Source organism: Hypanus sabinus, chromosome 18 (genome assembly GCF_030144855.1).
Source record: "Hypanus sabinus isolate sHypSab1 chromosome 18, sHypSab1.hap1, whole genome shotgun sequence".
Classification (NCBI taxonomy): domain Eukaryota; kingdom Metazoa; phylum Chordata; class Chondrichthyes; order Myliobatiformes; family Dasyatidae; genus Hypanus; species Hypanus sabinus.
Genome location: NC_082723.1, coordinates 59,283,283 through 59,299,673, shown reverse-complemented (window position 1 = coordinate 59,299,673; position 16,391 = coordinate 59,283,283). Strand labels below are relative to the sequence as shown.

The 16,391-nt window shown below is 42.6% G+C and overlaps 1 protein-coding gene across 2 annotated transcripts in view; it reads left to right on the top strand.

The window, feature by feature from the left end:
- The window catches only part of LOC132407656 (discoidin domain-containing receptor 2-like), a 104,166-nt gene that overhangs the window by 9,469 nt on the left and 78,306 nt on the right, over positions 1-16,391 (top strand). Inside the window, exon 1 of one of the 2 annotated variants that reach the window (XM_059994456.1) lies at positions 13,978-13,999. The exons of the other annotated variant lie outside the window; for it this stretch is intronic. The gene's annotated coding sequence lies outside the window, so the exon portion shown is untranslated. Of the gene's footprint in view, positions 1-13,977; positions 14,000-16,391 lie in introns of those variants that run through there. 2 annotated transcript variants of the gene reach the window in all.

Sequence of the window (16,391 nt, the reverse complement as noted above, 5' to 3'; positions counted from 1 at the left end):
AGGCAGTATCTCTCCCTGACCTACTAAGTTCCACCAGTATTTTGTGTGTGTTAATTCAGATTTCCAGCAACTTTAGCAACTTCCTTTGGGCCGGGCATGATTCCAGCCAGTGCTACAAAGATTCATTAGACAGAGTCGGGATGGTTGTTAGCCTTATCTTTACCCCAGAGGTTAAGTTGACTAGGCTTATAGACGAAAGCTTAGGAGACTTGACAGGCCAGATGTGGGGAGTGTATTTCCGCAGCTGAAGGTCCTGTGAGTAGTGGTCACAGTCTCAGAATGAGGATTAGGTCATTTAGGACTGGGGTGAAGAGAGATTTCTTCACTCTGAGGGAGATGGATCTTTGAAATTCTTTCCCTAGAGGACTGCAGAGTATTATTGTTGAGTTCATTCATTTCATTGTTCAATAGATTACTGGATATTAAGGGAATCAAGGCATAAAATTGTAGTTCCTGTATATTAGAACATGTCCAATTGCTCCTGTTTCAGCTCTCTAATAGGGCAACCCATGATTCCTCCTCCACAGTATTGCAGTTCTTTTCTCCATAATGTGGTTATCTACTTCCCTCTTGACAGGTACAGTGAAACCTGCCTCTATCTATGCAAGCAATACATCCATGTGTTTCCTAATATCACAATTAACCTGTTCCTCCTTTATTGTACGTGTGACCCTGGTCCTCAATCCCTCCATCCAAGGGAACAACATCCCAGTATCCATTCTGTCCAGACATTTCATTATTTTACTGTTTCTGTCATATCTCCCTTCAACATTCTGTTCAAAGACAACAGTCTCACTCTCTCTAAGTCCTCAGTACCAGCCCTCATCCTTGAATCTCTCTCCCTCAGTACGAACAACCAAACTCTAAAACATGGGTCTCTGCAGCTAGATCCTTGACTTCCTTATTAGAAGACTAAAATCAGTATGTATCAGTAATAATAATTTCCTCATTGACAATCGGCATAGGAGCGCCTCAAGGATGTGTGCTTAAGTGCTTAGCCCACTGTTCTACTCTTTGTGCGCTCATGACTTTATGGCTAAGCACAGCTGAAATGCCATCATAAATTTACTGAAGACACTGCTGATATTGACAGAATCTCAGATTGCAATGAGGAGGTGTACAAGAGAGAAGTAGATCAGCTGGTTGAGTGGTGTCGCAGCAACAACAGCAGCACACTCAACATCAGCCAAACCAAAGAACAGATTGTGATTTTTAGGAAGGGGAGGTTAGGAGAACACACATCAGTCGTCATTGAGGAGTCAGCAGTGGAAAACATGAGCAGCTTCAAGTGCCTGGGCCCTATCCTGTGCCCAGCATATTCATGCAATCACAAAGAAAGCACGCCAATGGCTGTGTTTCATTAGGACTGAAGAGATTTGCTATGTCACCAGAGACTCTAGCAAATTTCTACAGTTGTACTCTGGAGAACACTTTGACAGGTTGTGTCTTTGACTGGTGTGGAGCCCCCAATGCACAAGATTGTAAGAGGCTGCAGAAGTTTATAGACTCAGCCAGATCTATCATGGGCACAACCATCCCCACCACTGATGATGCCTTAAGAAGGTGGCATCCACCATTAAAGTCCCTCGCCATCTGGGACATGCCCTCTTCTCATTACTACAATCAGGGAGGAGGTACTGGAGCCCGAAGACCCACCCTCAACATTTTAGGAGTAGCATCTTTCCTTCCTCCATCAGATTTCTGAACAGTCTATGAACCCATGAACAATTCCTTGTTATCCCTTTCTTTTTGCGCTGTTTATCTATTTTAGTAATTTATAGATCTTTGTGTCTTTGCGCAGTAGTGCTGTCACAGATCAATAAGTTTTACACTATATGTCAGTGATGATAGATCTGATTCTAATTCTGAAACTAATTCCTCATCCCAGGAACCATTCTTGTAAATCACTCCATCTCATTTATGTTCTCAGTCTTTCCTCTAATGTGGCAACCAAAATTGAACACAGTGCTCTGTTGGAGACCAGACAGGTTCACCATCACTTCCTGACATTTGTACTCCAGGCCCCTACCAATAAAAGCCCACAGTGCTGCCTTAACTGCTTTCACCACCTATCCTGTCCTATTGGGATAGAGCAGGAAAATGGCACTGAGGGGCAGGTCGGCCATGATCTTACTTATTTAGAGATGTTGTTCAGTAACAGGTCCTCCTGGCCCAACAAGCCCACACCACCTCCTTATACCCATGTGACCAATCAGTCAGTCATACATCTTTGGAATATGGGAGGGAACCGGAGCGTCTGGAGGAAACCCATTCAGTCACAGGAAGAACATACAAACTCCTTACAAACAGTGGCAGGAATTGAACCTGGGTCACTTACACTGTAATAGCATTGCGCAAGCCACTATGCTACGGTGCCGCCCCCGGTGGGAAGGTGGGTAGGTGGAGGAGGCACAGCTAGATATGTTCTTATTTCTTAAAAGTATTCAGGAAACAGACCATCAGCATCTTTGGAGGGAAAATCTTGTGTTCATGTTTTAGATCAACACTAATACAATAAGGAATAAAAGTTCAGTTGGAAAAGGCGTGTATGTGACATTGTGCAACTCTGGGATTCAGGATATGACATTGCACCAGGAGAAAGATCAGATCAGGTTACTGACCCTCAGCGGAACTGTTGCGATCCTGTGAAAGCAGTGGTCGTAGCAGGAGTGAGATGGAGAATTAAAGTGTCAGCTTCCCAAACCTCCAGATTGTTTGTTGCACACTTAATGGAGTCTGTAGAGGTTCCTCATTGCAAAGAAGACCAAAGTATGAAGATTGAATAAAATATTCCAAATTGAGAAAAGTACTGTTTGTAGCCCATGTTGATAGAAAGGTGAGAGGCAGATGGAAGATAGTACACAGTTACATGGTGAGTGCTGAAAGGAGTTCCAAGATGGGAGTGATGGAGAAGGAGGGAAGAATGTGACTATGCTTTGGAAGAGGTGGTTATTTGAAGAAACATTCTAATGGGGAAGCACCTATAAGAAATTTGGCACACTAAGCATTCAGCTAGTTGCAGATCCTGGCAATGCAGTACCTTAAGCTTGTTCTACAATTTGACTGGAATATGTGTCACCCTGTGGTTTGGATACTTTACCACTCTATCACCAAGTTCCCTGTTTGTAACTGTAGTCTCAGGAACTGTTCTCACACATCTTTTCTGGACTCCCTCCAGTGCCTTCACTTTGTTGTGAAATGCGGTGATCAGGAATTGAATCAAATGTTTCAGTTGTGATCAGACTGGTATTCCACAAGACTCCCTGCTGTTGCATTCTGTGTCTCAGTTGTATTCTGAATGTCCTATGAACTGTTTTCTCAATCTGCCCCTCAATGATTTGTACTCACACACCCCCAGGTCCCTCTGCTCCTTCAGAGCAGTTTATGTTGTGTTGCCTCTCCTTGTTCTTCTTACAAAATGTATCACCTCACATATTCCTGCATTACACTTCGCCTTCATCTCCCACTCCACCAGCCGGTGTATATCTTGTAGCGACCCAACCCTAATCTCCCCAGGTTTTGTATCATCTGCTTTGTCTAGGCTGTTAATATAGACAAAAAGCAGCACAGATTCCTGGATAATGCCATTACTCACCTTCCTCCAGTCAGAACCAGCCACTCACCAGGAATCACCCTTGTCTTTTATTTAGTCATATTTGTATTCCTGGTATTAATGTCCCTTTAATGCCATATGCTTCAAGTTTGATGAAAAGTTTATGTGGCATATTATAAAAAGCCATGCACTGCACACCAATGACATTATCTTCATCAAATCTATTTGTTACTTTATGATAGAATTCTGTCATTGCATAACTACAATGTGACCTTACCCACTCCAAACCTGCTTTCCCCAGTACTAATCCATTTTCCTCCAGAATCCTATCCGATAAAGCTTGCCCACCACCCGGGTTAAACTGACCTGCCAGTCTTTGCTGGCTTTATACTTACTTCCTTTCTGAACAAGGGAGTAACATTTGCTACTCTCCAGTTCTCTGTCACCAGCCCAATATTCAATAAGTATTGGAGCATAATAATCAGTGCCCCAGAGATTTCCTCCTGTAATTACCTACTTAACTTAAGGCACCTTTTCTAATATCTCTATGGAGATGTAAAATATCCAAAGTCTCCTTCTCTGCTATTACATCACCTCCTTACCTGGTGAAGCCTGCTCTAAATTTACCACCTAAACCTCCCCTCAGCATCCACATGCGGGTCCCATCTTTGCTCTTCACTCCTCTGTGGAACTGTAGGTTCCATTTGTGTTGTAGACAATCTTTTCTTTATTCCAGTTACCTCCCTTATTTCAATTTTCACTTTATGTCTGATTCTTGTGTAATAGCCATGTTCTCACAGGTATTTACAACCTGACAATAGTCCTAAACAGCCACGTTTTTGCTTTATTGTCCTTGCAGAGATCTGCAGAGCTCTGGATGCTTAGTTCTTCTCTTGCTCTTCATGGGAATTGTCCATCCTCATCCCTTTGAAATTAGCCTTGCTTAAATTAAATCTTTATATACTACTAAATTATTATCTAATTTCCTACTTTACATTGGAGTATATGCCCCCGTAACTGTTAACTGTCAACTGTGCTCCTCTCGGAGCGAATATAAAAGTCTGTATTTTTATTTTTATATACCTGGATGATCCCTTGAATTAGTATTTCTAATTAAACTATTCTTATCACATGAGATTAATTTTGTGAAAAGGAAAAACTTTTGGAGGGGATCTGAACCACTGCAGTTCTTCTATTGAATATACTCCCACAGTATAGTATGGGAATGTAGAGTCTATGGACTGATATATTCCAGGTCAGGGGAGAGAGTGTGTGACTCGGAGCAGAATCTGCGGGTGATGGGGTTCACATGATCTGCCTCCATTTTCTTCCCTAGTTTTGGAAGTGCTGTCGGAATAGCCGAAACAAGTAACTGGAATGCATTTTGTAGGCGGTACCACACAGGGATTTAATGTTCAGGGTGTTCATTAAGTAAGCTGGTTTTATCCTGGGCAACGTTGAGTTATTTGAGTATTGGAGCTCCACTTACTTACTTAAGCAGTCCGATAGGATCAAGAATGACTTGGTTCCACTCCAGTTTTGAAGTGACGGGTGAGACTAGTGTGGGAACCAGATGTGGAGCTTGGAGGTGCCTGATGAAGCTGGCAACTGCTAATTTGTGACGTGATCATTTATGGGTTGCTCCTCCCCTTCTCCTATATACACAGCACTTCTTTGTGCTCCTAGTGCATGTTTATGATCTCAATCGCATCCTGTGTGCTCCTCCTCTATTTTGAGGAGTGGGGGCCAAGTGTCCCCAAGAGTCAGTAGAGCGATTACATTCTTTTCAAGACGCTTGGAGTCCATCCTTGGATACTGTCACCTGTCTGCCTGGTAATCTCTTTCTGTGATAGAGCTTGGAGTAAAGTATCGGTTGAGGGACTCCAGTGTAATCATGGCCCGCCTAATAGAGTTAAGCGTAGTGTATTGGGTGAAGAATTATAAAGCTTTGACTAATTCCACAGGAGACTGATTGAGACTCCTGGTCAGCTTGATGGTGAAGCTCATTCTGTGATGACAATCATTTTTAAGACTACCCCCAAACTATGAAAATCATGTACCCATTCCTTTCTTCTTTGATCAGACCACTTCTGGTCAATCATGTCTTACTTAGGGTGACAGTGATCAAGTCAAAGCTTCTGAGCTCCCAAGCTATGACAGCAGAGAGACTTTGAGATCTGTTGGGATTATCCATCAGGGTTCTGACATTCCAGGTCCTGAACTTCATATTGTGGAGCAGAATTTGTCTGTGGCTTCTGCTATGTGGGGTGTCTATGGCACACTGTATACCGCAGGCTTCACTGGGTGTGCTGTGAGACCAAGATAGCTGGAGATCAAATTCTGCTGCATGGATGTTAACGCTCACATGTTAGAGGATACGTGCCTAGCTGCCACCCCACATATACCGTGTGCATATGCTGCTCTGTGTGTATGCAGGAACACAAGTAATTATGTTCACATATTCCCTAATTCCTCTTCCCAACTGTGGCTACACACCTTGCCCATTGTGCTGTCCCTGCCTCATTCCTGGCCTGCTTCTAGCCGTACACCCGGTCCCATTCCCAACGCCCAGTTCCTGTTCCAGACCTGGTTCATTGCTGACTCGTGATTCCAGCTGTGCACTTGACCACATCCCTTACCCTCAGCTCTTCCTGCGTACGTTCGTGACTCTGGTTCCAGTCATGCACCTGCTGCCACTCCCAGTCTGAGCAGCGTAACAAGTGAACTTGGAACAAAAACCATTTAACAAGATCATAATGGATCTGACTGTAACCTCCATTGTACGCTTTGGTCTTCCTACAATAACTTCTCACCTCTTTGCTTGTCAAGTATGTGTTTACCTCTGCCTTAGAAATGCTTAAGTTTTTTTTAAGATAAGATGAGCTTTATTTGTCACCCGTACATGGAAACATACAGTGAAATGTGTGTCAATGACCAACACAGTCTGAGGATATGCTGGGCCAAGCCCACAATTGCCGCCATACTTCGGGAATCGACGTAGTACAACTTGCTGTAACCCTAACCTACCTTTGGAATGCGCTAGGAAGCTGAAACATCCAGAGGAAACCCACGTGGTCACTGGGAGAACATGCAACCTCCTTACAGACAGCGATGGGAAGTGAACCCTGGTCACTGATTGCTGGCGCTGTAAAGTGTTGTGCTAACTACTCCGCTACCGTGCTGCTCACCCACTATCAATGCCACTTGGATGGAGAGTGTTCCAAAAGCTCACAATGACTTCCAAGGAAAAGAAAAATTCTGTCTTGAGCTGGTGATTTTTAAGCAGTGGCCCTCAGTTTTAGTGTCTCCCAGATTTGTATCCCCTCCATCAGGATGCTATAGGATTCAGTATTGTGGAAGGTATTCCATCATACACCTGACTTATGCCTTGGGTCAGTGATGGAAAAGCTTTGTAATGTCAGGAGATGAGTCACTTGCTGAAGGATACCCCTCCTCTGACGTTATTTATATCCCTGGTCTACTTAAGTTTCTAGTCAGCAATTACCCTCCCTCCCCCCCACCCCCCAGAAAGTTGATAGTGGGAAATTTAATACAATTACATTGCAAAGTTGGTGAGTCGACTCTCTCTGATGGGAATGCTTATTGTCTGGCACTCTTGTGTCGCAAGTGTTACTTCTCATTCATCTATCCAAGTTGTCTAGGTATTACTGCATGTTTGTTGGTGGGAAATATTGAGCAAGCAGCAATGATTTTCCCTGTGTCAGGCCCATGATGGAAGTAAGATGTTGGGGAAGCCCCTGATAATAATATTAACCCATTCCCATTACATAAAATTCATGTTTTTTTTTTGCTTGGTTATTGAAATTGGTTTCTGTGACGACTGAACCAAGGAAACTGAACTTTTGCAGTTATCTCCCAGCCCAGTCTGGGATGAATGCCCCTCAGTATTTCCCTTAGTGTGAGGCCACGGGAATGTTCTCACACTGATACCATATACTTCAGTTTTACTGGCGCTGTTTGAGGATGCATTGAAACAAACACTGCCTTGACATCAAGGACTATTGCTCCTACCTCACCTCTAGCATTCAGTTGCTTGGACAGAAGCAAATGATATATGGACAAAAAGTTAACTTCGGCTGCCAAGTGCTCCTGGAGAAAGTCAAACTGGACACCAATGAGCAGATTATTGGTGCAGCACGGTCGCCATAATCTCCGTCACTTTGTTGATGTCTGAGGTAGACTGATTGGACAATAAATAGCCAGTCTAGATTTGTCCTTTTTATGGACAGAACATAGCTGGGCAATTTTCCACATTGTTGGGTACATGGCAGTACAATGAATATATCGGACAGCTTGGCCAAAATTGTGAGTAATACTGGAATGCACACCTTCAGTACTACAACTAAGGTGTCATCTTTTGATGTATCCATTACTCTCAGCCATTTCTCTGTATCTCATGAAGTGAATCCAGTTGTCTGGAGACGGGCTTCGGTGGTGGCAGAGATCTCAAGGGGATGTAGGGTGGGATTATCCACTTGGCACTTCGAGATAAACATGGTTCTGTTGCTTCAGCTTTGTTGGGGCCCCTGCCATTGTTGAAGCTGGGCTTCCTCATCCAATAAGCCTTGAGTCAGCACTGACCACAGCAGTGATATCAAATTCCCCACTTATCATTGCTCATGAACCATCCAGATGTTAGATTCAACACTAACCATTACGGGAAAATGTCTAAACGTAATGAAGTAATAACTTACTAGCACTTCTCACAGTCTAATGTACTGCATTCAGTGTAGTCTCCTCTACACTGGAGAAACCAAATGGAAGATTGTATTGCAGAGCTCCTATACACTCAGAGCACAGGAGTGAGCCTGGGCTATCCATTGCCTGTCACTAATACCCATCCCAATGCCACTCTAACCTGACTATGGCCTCCTGTCAAGTTTAAATGAGGCTCAGTGCAAGCTTGAGGCAGCCCCTCAACTTCTGCCTGTAGGAATCAATTCTGGATAATCTAACTTAAGATAATTTTCTGTCTATTTCTGTTTGTATCAGAATTGACCATCTTTGCCTTCCATCTCTTTTTTCCTCCTCCTTTCATTTATATATTCAGGTGCTTTTGCAAATCCCAGTAAGACACACAATGAACTATTACACAGACTCAGCACATTATACAGACAAAGCATTTTAGCTGACCTTTAACTACATTAATTGATCCTATCACCACATTTCTTCCTTTGTCCCCTTCTTTGTTACTTAGACTAAAGTTTCCCTTTTAAACCAAAAGACATCAAAGTACAATCAGACCATTTGGCCCATCGAGTCTGCCATTCAATCATGGCTGATATATTATCCCTCTCAACCCCATTCTCCTGCCTTCTCCCCATAAACTTTGACACCATTACTAATCACTAACATATCGACCTCTGCTTTAAATATACCAAAATCAGTACATAATTCCTCTCAATTATAGGTTCCTAGTTATTGAACTATAACAGTTTAGCTCATCTGTTCTCTTGAGGAGAGTGCACTCCACTTTGGTTCTGATGAAGGGTCCCAGGACTGCAACATCAAATGCTTCTCTTTCCACAGATTCTGCCCGACCTGCTGAGTTTTCCCAGCATTTTCTGTTTTTATTTAAGATAAAATATATATTTAATTTCTCTGCCAATTCCTTAATTTCCCACATTAACTCTTTCTTTTCGTATGTTGATGGAAAGTTTGCAGCCCCTTTTTTTTTGTTTCTCACCTATTATTTTGCATTTTCATTGCTGCAGTTCTTCCTCACAAAGCTTTATACTTCTCTAATTTACTGATTTTATTTTGGCAACATTTTCCACTAATAATATCTCAATTTGTTTTCAATAACCTCAGCTGTTCCAGCTTACCTGTTTGGGTTTTGCTGTTAGGTGCTTGAAGGAAGGAGCAATCTTCTGGGACTAATGAAGGGTCTCAGCTTGCACCGTTGACTGTTTATTCCCCTTCATTGATGCTGGCTAACTTGCTGAGTTCCGCCAGCATTTTGTTGGTGAAGCTGTCTTCTGAGGTTGGGGGAGCACTGAGATTGTGAAGAAAATAATGAAAAGTCTGAACATTCTGTAATGAATTTGAATGTTGGCCACTAAATCTCCTTAGCTTTGTCCATCACACTGATGATCAAGGTTTGCTGTTTGATGGAGTGACTTTGAGGCTTTGAGAGAGGGAATGTTTCAGAGGGTGAACTCATTAAAGATCTCCATCCAGATTAGAAGTGACTATACTTAAGGCTGATCAGACCAGGACGGATTGAAGTTACTTCATAATTGTCAGATATACAGAGGTACATTGGAAAGCTTCCCTTGCACATTGTTCATTGAGATCAGTTCATTACGTGGTGCAAGGTAAAATGATAACAGGAAGCAGAACAAACTGTAACAGCTACATAGAAGGTGCAGTACAAATAGACACTAAGGTGCAAGACCATAATGATCCTTCTCATTGTTACCACCAGAAAGGAGGTACAGAAGCCTGAAGGCACACACTCAGTGACTCAGGAACAGTTCCTTCCCCTCTGCCATCTGATTTCTAAATGAACATTGAACACTATCTCACTTTTTTTTTGCATTACTTATTTTAACAACTATTTAATAGGCATAGAAACTTATTGTGATTCAGTTTTTTCTCTATATTTACTTATCATGTATTTCATTGTGTATATGCTGGTGATATTAATTCTGATTCTGATAATGAGGTAGATTGTGAGGTGAAAAGTCCATATTACTGTACTCGTGAACCATTCAATAGTCTAATAACAGCTGCCCTTGAACCTAGTGGTACGTGCTTTCAGGCTTTTAGATCTTTGTCCAGTGGAAGAGGTAAGAAGAGAGATTCTCTGGAGTGGATGGGGTCTATGATTATGTTGCTACTTTACTGGAGCAGTGAGAAATATCGACAGAGTCCACGGAGAGAAGGGAAGGGTGATGTGCTCAGCCTTGTCCACAATTCTCTGCAGTTTTTCATGGTCACAGGCGGAGCAGTTACCATGCTAAGCTGTCGTGCATCCACATAGGAGGCTCTCTATGGTGCGTCGATTAAAAAAATTGGTAAGGATCAGAAGAGACGTGCCAAATTTCTTAGCATCCTGAGGAACTGGAGGCCTTGGTGAATTTTCTTGGCTGTAGCACCTACATGGTTGGATCAGGACAGGCTGTTGGTGATGCTCATTCCTAGGAACTTTGAGCTCTTAACCATCTCAACCTCAATGCCATTGATGTAGACGGGAATGCACATGCTCCCTTTCTGAAATCAATGACCAGCTTTTTTTGTTTGCTGATACTGAGCGAAGGGTTGTTTTAATGACACAGTGTTACTAACCTCTCTATCTTCTTCCTGTAAACCTGAAATCCACTGCAAACTTGTACAGGCTGAGTACCCTTTATCCGAAATTCCGAAGTCCGAAAACCTCAAATTTTTTTGAGCACTGACATGACGTTGCAAATGGAAAATTCCGCAAGGTGTTGGGAAGGTACTCAGGCAATGCACAGGTCTCTGCGCACCACAGACAGTTCTGAGAAGCGACATCACATATGTAGTCAAGTCAAGAAACGTACTTTTTATAGTCATTTTGACCATAACTGCTGGTACAGAACACAGTAAAATCGAGACAACATTTTTCAGGACCATGGTGCTACATGAAACAGTACAAAAACTACACTCAACTATGTAAAAACAACACAGGGAAAAAAGAACTACACTAGACTACAGACCTACACCGGACTGCATAAAGTGCACAAAACAGTGCAGGCATTACAATAAATAATAAACAAGACAATAGGCACAGTAAAGGGCAGTAAGTTGGTGTCAGTCCAGGCTCTGGGTATTGAGGAGTCTGATGGCTTGGGGGAAGAAACATAGTCTGGTCGTGAGAGCCCGAATGCTTTGGTGCCTTTTTCCAGATGGCAGGTAGGAGATGAGTTTGTATGAGGGGTGTGTGGCATCCTTCATAATGCTGTTTGCTTTGCGGATGCAGCATGTAGTGTAAATGTCTGTAATGGTGGAAAGAGAGACCCCAATGATCTTCTCAGCTGACCTCACTATCCACTGCAGGGTCTTGCGATCCGAGATGGTGCAATTTCCGAACCAGGCAGTGATGCAGCTGCTCAGGATGCTGTCAATACAACCCCTGCAGAATGTGATGAGGATGGGGGGTGGGAGATGGACTTTCCTCAGCCTTCGCAGAAAGTAGAGATGCTGCTGGGCTTTCTTTGCTATGGAGCTGGTGTTGAAGGACCACCAGCTGTTCTGCAATAACAGAAGTTAAAAATAGAAAAAGTGCATAAAGTGAAAAATGAAGATCTAGGTCATGTATTGAAAGAGTGGATTCATTAGTATCAGAGTGAATATGTGCCGTGTAACAGTATGCTAATCATGAAACAAACAAATATCTGTCTTGACAAACTGAAAAATGATGGTAATTGTGAATTTCAGCAGGCTTATTACAGAAATTTAAGAAAAGGCACAGCATTAAAGATTTGTGTTGATAAAGCATCTGCTGATCATTAAGCAGAGAAATTCATTGATGAGTTTACCAAGATTGCCACTGATGAAAATCTCATACACTGAGCCGCTGTATCAGTACATGTGTATGATGAACAAATGAAAGACAAAGACTGCTTACCAGTAGCACATAAATTCAGAGATGGAAGTGATGGCGATCCCAAGCTTTCTCATTATATATTCCAAAATCTGGAAAAAATCTGAACTCTGAAACACTTCCAGCCCCAAGCTTTTTGGATAAGGGGTACTCGACCTGTAGATGGGAGTTGGAGCAGGCTCTGGTCACATAGTCAGGAGCGTAGAGGGAGCAGAGTAGGGGACTGAGGACGAAGCTGTGCGGAGCACCCAGGTTGAAAATAATCATGGTGGACATGTTGCTGCCTTTCCTTACTGATTGCATTCTGTTGGTGAAGAAGTCGAGGATCCATTTGCAGAGGGAGGAATGGAATCCTAGGTTTCAGAGTCTGGTGTTAAGTTTGCTTGGAATTATAGCATTGAAGACTGATTTGTAGTCAATAAGCAATAGTCTGATGTATCTGTACTGTGAAGGTACTCCAGCGGTGAACGTTGGGCCAGGGAGATGGTGTCCACTGTTATAGACCTGTTTTGGTGGTAGACAAATTATGGGGGTCAAGGTTGTCTCTTCCCTCTCAAAGAGAAGGTTCGGTATAGTGTCATGTAATAGATATCTTAAGTTCCTGAAGGGCCTTAGTTGAACTGATATAGAGAAGGTGTTTTCTCTTGCAAGTGAATATGTGGAGCAGGAGTAGGACCTTGAGCAGGCTTCATCGTAAATCAAGTTCCGAGCTAATTCAGCCTTGGCCTTCACACCACTTCCATGCCCTCTCCCTGCACCTCAACTCACATAATTTAAGTATCTTTCAGTCCATTGACTCCCTGCTGGAGAAAGCAATCTACTTCCTCTCCACATGAAATGGGTAGCTCGTGATCCTGAAATATATCCTAGGCTAGTAAAAGAAAAAGGAAGGAAACTGCAATTGCTTTGGGTGTCATTTATCAATCCTCCGTGACTACAGGAGTGCTGCCTGGGGATTGAGACCTGCTGAGTATTGTATGGTTGTTTTAAAGGATAAACCAAATTACTATAGGCCGTATGGGTCAAATTATTAGAATTCATACCAAGAGCCAGTATGAACCTTAATTAGAGAAGGCACCAGTTAATCCAAGACAGCATGAATTTGTTTGTGTCTGATTAATGATTGAATATTTGGAGGAGGTAACACTCAGGGTTGATGAGGGCAGTGGATTTGTTATACATGGATTTTAGAAAGATTTTTGACAAATCAGTAAAGTGGTAGGAGTGGTAAATTGGATTCATAATTTACTCTGGTAGAAAGCAAAGGGTAATGCTTGAAAGATCATAAGAGTTGTACAGAAAAGAAATATGCCCTTTAGGCAAACTGTCAAGACACCAGAACACATCTGTACACATCCCATTTTTTAGCACTTGGCCTGTTTGCCTTGTCTCCCTTGTGATTCAGATATCCTCTACATACTTGTTCAACTTTGTGAGAGCACCTGCCTCCACCATATCTCAGACAGTGTGCTCCAGATTCCAATCACTCTCTGGAGAAAAAATAACCTTCCTCAGGTCCCCCTTAACTGTATACACTCTGGTTTTAAATGCCTCTACTCTGGATAAAAATTTCTTACTGCCTCCTATGCATATTGCCAGTAGTTAATTTTGTACATGAAGACTTGCGCAGAACTCAGCTCCCTGCTCTTTGTAGCATATTTAGACTCATCAAGGCAGACTAGGTCTTCTTTTGCCTTGGAATGTGCGACTGAGGTGTACAATATTCAAGACTGGCATGAATAGGGTGAATGAACACTGTCTTTTTTCCCAGGGTGAAGGAATCAAAGACTGGGTTTGGAATGAAAGAGGAAAGATTTAAGGAGGATCGGAGAGGCAGTTTCTTCACACGCCGGGTGGTGGGTATATTGATCAAGCTACCAAAGAAGCTGTTTGAGGCAGGTGCAATTACAAAAGTTAAAAGTAATTTGGATGGGTACATGGAGAGGAAAGGTTTGGAAGTATTTGTGATATATGCAGTCAAATAGCTCTAGCTCAGATAGCCTCCTTGATCAGCATGGACAATGGTCAAAAGACTCCTTTCTGTGCTCTAATTCTCCATGACTAAATGTACAGGCACGATAGTGCAGTTTGCAAATGATACTATATTAGTATAGTTCACCTTGGCAGAAGCTTTATACTTGTAGGAAACTCCTGTTGGCCTATCTGGCAGAAAAGCATCAAATGGAGTTCAGTCCAGGGGATTATGAAGTAATGCAATTGTGGAGAGGCAAACAGGGCAAGCAAATTATACAGTAAGTCTGATGGTACTGAGTGGTATAGATTAATGGAGGTACCTTAGTGAATATGTCCACAAATGCTTTCAGGTTGCAGGACTGGCCACTGACATGATTAAAAAGGCACATGGGAGGTCCTTTTCTTTATTAATGGAGGTATAGAATACAAGAGCAGGGAGGCTATACTATGACTGTGCAATATTAGTCAGTACGTTGCTGAGTTCCATGTCCCTGTCAACCCTATTACAAGAAAGTGATTACATCTGAGAGAGGTTATGGAGATACCATTGCAGATGTTGGAATTACTCAGCAGATTTGACAGCATCTTCATGGAGAGAAACAAAATGATATTTCCTGTTGATGACCTTTTATCAATTGTGGCTCTGAGAAAAAATGGATTGGGTAGGGTTTGCTTTCTTGGAAACAAAGGTGTTGGAGCAAAAAGTGAAAAACACTCAGCCGTTATACTCAGACAGCGTCTGAGGAGTGAGAAACAGAGTTAACGTTTCAGTCAACACTCCTTCATTGGACTTGAGGACACTTAATCAAGGTGTATGTAATTATATGGAGCTTAGATAAGACCAGTTTCCCTCAGTAGAGGGATTGCAGTCAGGAAAATAGAGCTAATGAAGGATTAATAATGAGACTAGGAAATACTTGTACTCCCAGAAGGTAGGTGAATCTGGCTGGAATTCTCTGCCTGCAAGGATTGTAGAAACAGGAACCCTCGTCTTATTTTCAAAGTACTAGATATATTCTTAAGGAATGGTGATCTGAAAGGTTATGGTTCTGTTAGTGGAATGTAGGATTAGCCTGGGGCCATCTTCAGCTGGCACTGATGGGGCCTTATTCTGCATCATAAGTTTTCAGTGATTGTATAAATTACAGAAAGTGTTTGAAATGTTTTAACATCATTTGCTGGCTATTGTTAAGAATATTATTTGTCCTACCTCAGATGTGGCCCAACGTTGTTCAGCAGGGACTGGAGACTGAGCTGCGATTGGTAGACAAGGCCAAATAGATTATACCTGAAGCCTAATACTGAGCTAGCTGCAATTTCAGCAGAATTGCAACTTGGGCCTTTCTTCCAGCCCTCGTGTGTTGAATGCAATGATCCCTCAGTCGTAGAGTAATAGAACAGTACAGCATGGATAATGGCCCTTTGGCCCAACGAGTTCATACCAACCATGGTACACCCAGATTGTCTCAATTTCCTACCTGTGACCCACATTTCTCTCAGTCCTGTCAGTCCTTGTACATGCCCAGGTGCATCTTAAATTATATTCTTGATTCTGCCTCAACCACTTCCTCTGGCAGCTCATTCCATATACTCATCACCCTCTGGATGAAAAGGTTGCCCCTCAGGTACCTTTTTAATTTTTCCCTCTCACCCTAAATCTATTGCCCTTTGTTTTTGACTCTCTACCCTGGGGGAAAGACTGTTTCTGTTAACCTTATCTATTCCCCTCATTACTTTACACATTTTTGTAAGGTCGCCCCTCATTCCTCCTACGTTCCAAGGAATGAAATGTAGGTCTAGCCTGGCCAGCCTTTCCAAGTAACTCAGGCCCTCTAGTCCTTGTGAATCTTCCCGGCACTCTTTTCCCAGAGAGAAGGAATCAAAGACTGGAGGGTGTAGTGTTTAGAATGAGAGAGGAAAGATTTAAGGAGGATCCGCGAGGCAGTGTTTCCTATAACATGCTGACCAAAACTGTACACAGTACTCCATGTGACCTCACCAATTATTTATACAATTGCAACATAGATGTTCCAGCTCCTACACTCAGTGCCTTGACTGAGGAAGTCCAGCATGCTAAATGCCTTCTTCACTATCTTGTCTATCAGTGATGCTACTTTCAACAAACAGTTTGTCTAAGTCGCTCTGTTCCATTACACTCCCTAGTGCCCTAGCATTCATAGTACAAGTTCTATACTGGTTTGACTTGCCAAAATGCCTCACCTATAAAATTTCCTTAGCCTGGGAGGAACAAGTGAAGCCGTGGCATCACAGCGG